The 8,233-nt window shown below is 42.6% G+C and overlaps 1 pseudogene across 1 annotated transcript; it reads right to left on the reverse strand.

Moving 5' to 3' along the window:
• Positions 1-4,680: 4,680 nt before the first annotated feature.
• Positions 4,681-6,025, reverse strand: LOC122687429 (annotated as a pseudogene). The gene has a single exon (XR_006339143.1). The product of XR_006339143.1 is annotated as a pleckstrin homology domain-containing family O member 1-like (transcript).
• Positions 6,026-8,233: the final 2,208 nt, after the last annotated feature.

The raw sequence follows: 8,233 nt of genomic DNA on the forward strand, positions 1-8,233 counted from the left end.
TCTAGGTTGGTCATAGCTTTTTTCCAAGGATCAAGTGTCTTTTAATTTCATGATTGCAGTCACAATCTGCAGTGATTTTGAAGCCCCCCAAAATAAAATCAGTCACTCTTTCCACTGTTTTGCCACCTACTTGCCAGGCAGTGATGGGACCAGATGCCATGATCATAGTTTTCTGAATGTTGAGTTTTAAGCCAATATTCTTTGCTTTCTGCCATAAGGGTGGTGTCATCTGCATATCTGAGGTTATTGATATTTCTCCTGGCAATCTTGTTTCCAGTTTGTACTTCATCCAGCCAGGCATCCCGCATGATATACTCTGCATGTAAGTTAAATAAGCAGGGTGACAAGATACAGCCTTGATATACTCCTTGCCCAATTTGGAACCAGTCTGTTGTTCCATGTCTGGTTCTTACTGTTGCTTCCTGACCTGCATTCAGATTTCTTAGGAGGCAGGTCAGGTGGTCTGGTATTCCCATCTCTTTAAGAATTTTAACAGTTAGTTGTCATCCACACAGTCAAAGGCTTTGGCATAGTCAATAAAGCAGAAGTAGATGTTTCTCTGGAACTCTCTTGCTTTTTCTATGATCCAGTGGATGTTGGCATTTTGATCTCTGGCTCCTCTGGCTTTTCTAAATCCAGCTTGAACATCTGGAAGGTCACGGTTCATATACTGTTGAAACCTGGCTTGGAGAATTTTGAGCATTACTTGGCCACTGTGTGAGATGAGTGCAATTATGTGGCAGTTTGAACATTCTTTGGCATTGCCTTTCTTTGGGATGAGTGAAAATTGACCTTTTCCAGTCCTGTGGCCACTGCTGAGTTTTCCAAGTTTGCTGACCTATTGAGTGCAGCACTTTCACAGCATCATCTTTTAGGGTTTGAAATAACTCAACTGGAATTCCATCACCTCCTCTAGCTTTGTTAATAGTGATGTTTCCTAAGGCCTACTTGACTTTGCATTCCAGGATGTCTGACTCTAGGTGAGTGATCACACCACCGTGATTATCTGGGTGGCAAAGATCTTTTTCGTACAGTTCTTTTGTATATTCTTGTCACCTCTTCTTAATATCTTCTGCTTCTGCTAAGTCCATACCATTTCTGCTCTTTATTGTGCCAATCTTTGCATGCAATATTCCCTTGGTATCTCTGATTTTCCTGAAGAGATCTCTAGTCTTTCCTATTGTATTGTTTTCCTCTATTTCTTTGCCTTGATCACTAAGGAAGGCTTTCTTATCTCTCCTTGCTGTTTTTTGGAACTCTGCCTTCTAATGGGTATATCTTTCTTTTTCTCCTTTGCCTTTAGCTTCATTTAACTTTGGAGGCAATTGGGATTTGATTACAAAACTTACACAGGACTGGGGAAACAGATTATTGGAGGGCACATACAAAACCTTGTGCACACCAGGACCCAGGAGAAAGGAAGAGTGATCCCACAAGCGACTGACGTAGCTAGACTTGCATGTGAGTGTCCAGGAGTCTCTGGAAGAGGCCTGGGTGAGTGGTGGCCTGCTGCAGGGTTGGGGGCGCTGAGTATGGCAGTGGGTGCATGAGATCTTTTGAAGGAGGTTGCCATTATCTTTATTACCTCCACCATAGTTTGGTCTCAGGCTGACAACTGGGAGGGAACACAGCCCTACCTATCAATAGAAAAGTGGATTAAGTTTTACTTAGCAAGGCCCCACTCATCAGAACAAAAGCCAGTCTCCCCCACAGTCAGTTTCTCCCATCAGGAAGCATCTATAAGCCTCTTATCCTTATCCACCAGAGGGCAGGCAGAATGAAAACCACATTAAAAAGTAATCAGACTTGTCACATGGACCACAGCCTTGTCTAACTCAGTGAAACTATGAGCCATGCCATGGAGGGCCACCCAAGATGGATGGGTCATGGTGGAAAGTTCTAACAAAACGTGGTCCACTGGAGAAGGGAATGGCAAACCACTTCAGTATTCTTGCCTTGAGGACCCCATGAACAGTATGAAAAGTCAGAAGACAGTATTCAACGTTAATTTCATCTAAATTACCCATTGTGGTATAATGCAGGCAGCAGAATGAAGTCTTTAAACATGTGTTTAAAAGTATTTGCTAAAATAAAATTGCTCGTTCTTTATCCAGATTATTAACTTTTGTATTGGGCTTCCCTCGTAGCTCAGTCGGTAAAGAATTTGCCAGCAGTGCAGGAAACCCGGTTTCAATTCCTGGGTCAGGGAGATCCCTTGGAGAAGAAACGGCAACCCACACCAGTGTTCTTGCCTGGAGAATCCCATGGACAGAGGAGCCTGGCAGGCTACAGTCCATGGGGTCGCAAGAGTCGGATACAACTTAGCAACTAAACCACCACCACCACCACCACCATTTATATTATTAGTGAAATGGTACCTATATTGATGAGTATTATTTACATTATCACATTATTATGCTATTATTATAAATATGAGATATTTGAATTTCTTTTACTCTTCTTATCATCAGAGTCTTTTATAATTATTATACCATAACAAGTACTTTCATTTCCATTTTGAATATTATGTAACTGATAAGAGTTTGCATCTCTCAGAGTCATTCAATGTTGGTTCCAATTACCTTTGATTTTGCTTTTGTTTTAGTGATGGTGTTTTTAAACATTTTGTAGCCTCAACATCATATACTCTATTATATCACAATAAATAAGGCTGTTCTAAATATTGTCTGGATCTCTCTAAATTTATATTTTTTCAGATTCATATTACAGTCTCATTTCTTCATTAGAAGTTTAATTTTCCAGTACTATATTACAATTTTTTTAATTTTTGAGTGCCATGTTAAGAAATGGAAAGAGTTTTTTTTTTTTTTAATTATTTGAGCATTCATTTTCTGAGAAAGTCACCCTCTGATGATTCACCTGTACATTGGATTTGAGAATCTCAGTGGTTACTGGAGTTCATGTGAGAGGGTCTTTAACCATCACTTAATGAAAGACAAACTTTACTCCTTATTCACTGTGACCAAATAATTAACTGTATTTTTACCTTATAACCAATTTTTATTACAAAAATTCCATAAATGTGAAGTCTAGTATAATAGACTGACAACATAGAAAAATATGAGTGATAGCCTTATTTACAAAAATGTGTATTTTTAAACTACAGCTCAGAAGATGAGTCTGAGGCTTCTCATTATAAAGAAAAGAATACTACTAATTTGAGTTCAGTGGGGTTTGTAATGGTCAGTGAGGTAAACAAAACTAAAGTCCTGGAGAATGGGATAAGCATGTTTTCTATATACTTTCCTCAAGGAAGAAGAATTGAAGAGATTACTTAGGAAGGAGCAGACGAGTGTCTCAGTTCAGTTCAGTTCAGTCCCTCAGTCATGTCTGAGTCTTTGCCACCCCATGGACTACAGCATGCCAGGCCCACTGTCCATCACCAACTCCCAGAGTTTACTCAAACCTATGTCCATTGAGTCAGTGATGCCATCCAACTGTCTCATCCTCTGTTGTCCCCTTCTCCTCCTACCTTCAATCTTTCCCACCATCAGGGTCTTTTCAAATGAGTCAGTTCTTTGCATCAGGTGGCCAAAGTATTGGAGCTTCAGCTTCAGCATCAGTCCTTCCAATGAATACTCAGGACTGATTTGCTTGAGAATGGACTGGTTGGATCTCCTTGCTGTCCAAGAGACTCTCAAGAGTCTTTTCGAACACCACAGTTCAAAAGCATCAATTCTTTAGCACTCAACTTTCTTTATAGTCCAACTCCCACATCCATACATGACTACTGGAAAAACCATAGCCTTGATGAGACAGACCTTTGTTGGCAAAATAATGTATCTGCTTTTTAATATGCTGCCTAGGTTGGTCTTAACTTTTCTTCCAAGGAGTAAGCATCTTTTAATTTCACAGCTGCAGTCACCACACGCAGTGATTTTGGAGCCCCCCAAAATAAACTCTGCTGCTGTTTCCACTGTTTTCCCATCTATTTGCCATGAAGTGATGGGACTGGATGCCAGAAAGAGAGTCTAGACAAACATAAATTGAAAAAGAAATACATACATGAAATGCAGTTTTTAAATTATGAGAGCTCAACATATACACTTACTTATTTTTTATCTGTATTTTCAGAGACCAATTGAGATAAAAAGGCCAAATAGTGTGGGCTTTTGTGCGGTAAAGAAAAGTGATAATGTCCTGACTGCTGGCTGGAGATTTGATTTCCAAGATGGGAAGAGAGGGGTGGAAGACTTTGTGAGAAAGAAAAATCCAGGTGTACATACTCTCATGTAGCGCCTAGAGCTGCAGTGACTGTGTAGCTTTCTGATAACTGAATATTAAGCACTAATTTGAAAGATGCAATGAAGGTCCAGGTGACCAAGCATGGTGTGTAGGAGTTGGATTCTAAGAGAAGAGTATTGCCCTTCTTACAGAACCAGTCAAGCTAATATAGTGGAAACTATAAATATACCACAGTCTTGTCTTCAGTCAGTTTCTTCTGAAATCCCTGGGGTGAGTGCCCACATAAAATGACTGATATTGGAATACCAAAATCAAGACTGTCTGTATCAGAATAAATTTCATTTATAAATATCAAAAGTGTATATTTTTTATTGTGTTTTTGCTTTCTTTTTTGATTGAGGTAAATAAAAATGCTTTTATCCTGCAATACTTGGAGATAAGAATCTGTCCATCCCCACTAGTTCCAGCCTCTGGCACTGGCCTTCACATCAGGCTCTTCCGGTACTGACTGTGCTGGGTGGTCTGTCTGAGGTGGGAGTCGGGGGTCTGCAGGCCCATCTGTCTGTACAGGTCCCTTAGCTCCCTGACCCCCTGCAGCACCCTCTTCGCCTGGCTCCAGCTCGACGATGCCTCTCCCAGCAGCCGCTCCGTCTCTAGCAGCAGCTTCTCTGACTCAGAATCGGGAGGAGACCGAGGGGGGTCCTTGGCTTTTCGCTTCCGGTCTCCCAGTCCCTGAACCTCTGCCGGCAGCTCCTGAGTCTTCTCCAGTTTCCTTGCTACCAGGTCCTGGATCCGGGACAGCTGCCCCGGGGAGGGGGATGAGGGTTGGGGGGTCCTCGGCCCGTCGTTGGAGGGTGTAGGCTGGCGCAGCGTCCCGCTGAGACAAGAGCTCCTCCAGGGAGACACAACGGCTTTTTTCTGTGGCGGTCAACTTCTTAGGAGCCTGTGCGGTGGAAGTGGCCCCTTTGTCTGGCTTTTCCCAGAGTCGGGGAAGGCCACTTGCCCGGTCCGAGGAGGGCTGGACACGATCTGAGTCTGCTCTCCGCCGGCTGCCTGCGAGCTGGGCCACAGACTTATCCAGGTCGACCCGGAAGCTCTCAGCACAGGACGTTGGCTCCTCAGGGGAAGGGTCTTCCTCCTGGATCAGGTCCAAGGTCAGCATCCCATCCGAGGTAGAGGTTGAAGCCACAGCCATTAGGTGTTCCCGAGTCGGAGGGCGGCGGGAGTGCTGGATTTTTGCCCTGTCTCTAGTAGGGTGGGCGAGATAGCTGTCCTCCTCAACGGTGACCTCATCCAAGACACGGTTCTTGGCTCGGGTGATGGCGGAGCTGAGGGCATTGGTCCATGATTCCTTCTCTTCCGGACTCACTGCCAGGAAGATCAGGTTGGATGCCGTGTTCCCGGGCTGTTTGGAGTGGGCAAGAGTGAACTTGTTATAACGATTCTTCTTGCTCCTGCTCTTGGATTTCCGGAGCTCTTCACACTTCTCATAGTCACTCAGGTCAAACACCTCTTGAACGTTTTTCTCATCTTTTACCTCCTTTTCAGAGACGTAGAGCTGGTCCCCTTTCAGCACCACGTAGCGGTTTTTCCAAATCTCCCTGAAAATCCTTTTCCCGCAGAATTTCCAGACCCAGCCGACCTTCTATGGTTTCCATCCTGAGGCCTCCTGTTGGTGGAATTCTTCTTCATCATTCCGGGCTGCTGGGCGGGCGCCAAGGGGTGGCCCCGTGTCGGGGGCCCGAGGCCGCTTCGAGGGGGCGCCTGCCCACGGGGAGGGTGCGCAGAGGCCCCCGGCGCCGCCGCCGCTCCTCCCTCCCTCTCCAAAAGTGTGATCTCTTATCCTACCTTTACTAAGCAACTGAAACATACTCAAAAATATGAATGCCTAATGATTAAATGCATTTATTGTAAAATAATAATAATAATAATAAAATCCTAAATCCTCTTTTAAAAGTTCCCCTGACGACAGCAAGCCCACTCACAGTAATGTGTTTTGGTTAACTCAAAGTCAACTGATACGGGAAGTTAACCACATCTCCAAAATGCCATTTAATGTAAACAAACCGTCATGTGATATTCCATTGTATCCATAAGTTTCATCCTTAGTCAAAGAGAGGGGATTATTCAGGGCATGTATAACTGAGAACATGAACCTAGAGGGCCACTTTAGAAATCTACACATGACAATGAGAACTATTCACTATGAGACAGTTTGTTTCTTAATAGATTGTTTCTGAGTATATTTGGGTATATTCAGAAAAACAGTACCATGAACAGAAAAAAATTTAAATAAGAAACTAGTTTCAAGGTTGTTGGCAGAGATGAAAAACAAAAAGGTTAAATAAATACAACAGGAAGCTTTAATAAACTTTAGGGCTGGATGGGCCAGAGGGAGACCATGCTACTAGAGCACAATACCATGAGAAAGTTCCAGAACCAAGTCTTGCTGCACAGAGGCATCAGGCATTAGCTGGCACTCTGAAGGAAGAGTCATTTGCTGTAGCTAGAGCTGAGGGTCTTCAGAGAAGTATAGAAGCTTGGACCACCAAAAAGGGCTACAGAGGCATTATTTGGGGCTTCAGAGAGGAAAGTCCTCTACCTCTCTTTCTCTTTCCAGCCAAATTCTCCCCAATGGTTTCCACTGACTGAACTCAGTCAGAATCCAGGGTACAAGGGCTTCTGATAAATGTAGCACGCAAAGCCATCCCACCACTCTAGAGTTAAAAGCAAGAGAAAGGAATCTGAGAACAGAGAAACAGAAATCAAACCAGACTTGGGTTACAAATAGGTCCATTGGGAAACTATATTCTTGTTGAGATTCTGCAACGTGAGGGAGTGAAGATGGACAAGATTTTTCATAACAGTAAGTGATTTTAGTAGATATTAAATTTTGTATATATGCATGTATGTATACATGTATGTCCCATATATATGAGATTTTAAATATAAAACTTGGAAAAAATATTTTAGAAAGCAGTATAACTGAGCTACAAAGTAGAGAGATATTAAGAAGAAGAATTTCAGTTCCAGCAAAGCTGCTATGTTGTGTGACTAAGTGTCTGTTCAGCCAAGCATAGCCATGGTTTATGCCTGCTGCCCCGTCACTCTCAAAAACATCTCTGGTTTAGACAAATTGTATGTCAACCTATCTAAAGACGAAAATGAGCCAATTTGAGTGGATTAAACTATTAGAAACTCACCTACATCTTCCTGAAAGGATTAGGGAAATAGATGAAAATTAAATACTTGAGGCATACCACACCACTACACCACTACAGAAGAAAATCTGGCATTCGAAAATGTTATCCAATTAAATGTTCAGGCAGAATTCTCATAATATTCATAATCACACAGCATAAGCATTGTTTTTAGCCCAGTTCTCAGAGACCCAGCCTTCAGACACATTAAAACGGCTTCATTTCAGCCAGCTGTTAAGGTTGATTTTACAGTGACAGGGACCTTGGGCTAAATTTGCCCTAAAGAAACAATTTCTCAGGCCTAAGCATTTCAAAGAGGGAGTAAAAATCTTGGAAATTCTTTTTCTCAAGAGAGTCTAAACTCTGTCTAGAACATTAGGGTTCAAATAACAACAGGAAAGGGAATACAGAAATTAAGACCTTTGAGTATGCTGGATCAGAATTAAAAGCAGCTTAAAAATGATCCAGTGGGCTATCACAATTTCAAACTTTTAAACTCTGGGATGTCAAGAGTATTTCCCAGTGTCTTTCTCTTAGCTTCTGGTGTCTACCAACAGTTCTTGGCATTCCTTTTCTTACGGAGTTTCATCATTCCAAGTTCTGCCTCTGCTGTCACATGATCTCCTTGTGTGTCTCTGTGTCTCTCCTCCACTTCTTACCTGAGCAGTTGTACTGACCTCGGGCCCATGCTAATCCTATATGACCTCATCCTAACTTAGTTACACCTGCAAGCACCCTATTTCCAAATAAGGTTGTATTCACAGATACCTTGTGAGCAGCACGGGCTGCTGACAGTCCTTTCTTCCCTTTTACAGAATGGTCAGTAA

The sequence above is a fragment of the Cervus elaphus genome, chromosome 31 (assembly GCF_910594005.1).
Source record: "Cervus elaphus chromosome 31, mCerEla1.1, whole genome shotgun sequence".
NCBI classification, from domain to species: Eukaryota; Metazoa; Chordata; class Mammalia; order Artiodactyla; family Cervidae; genus Cervus; species Cervus elaphus.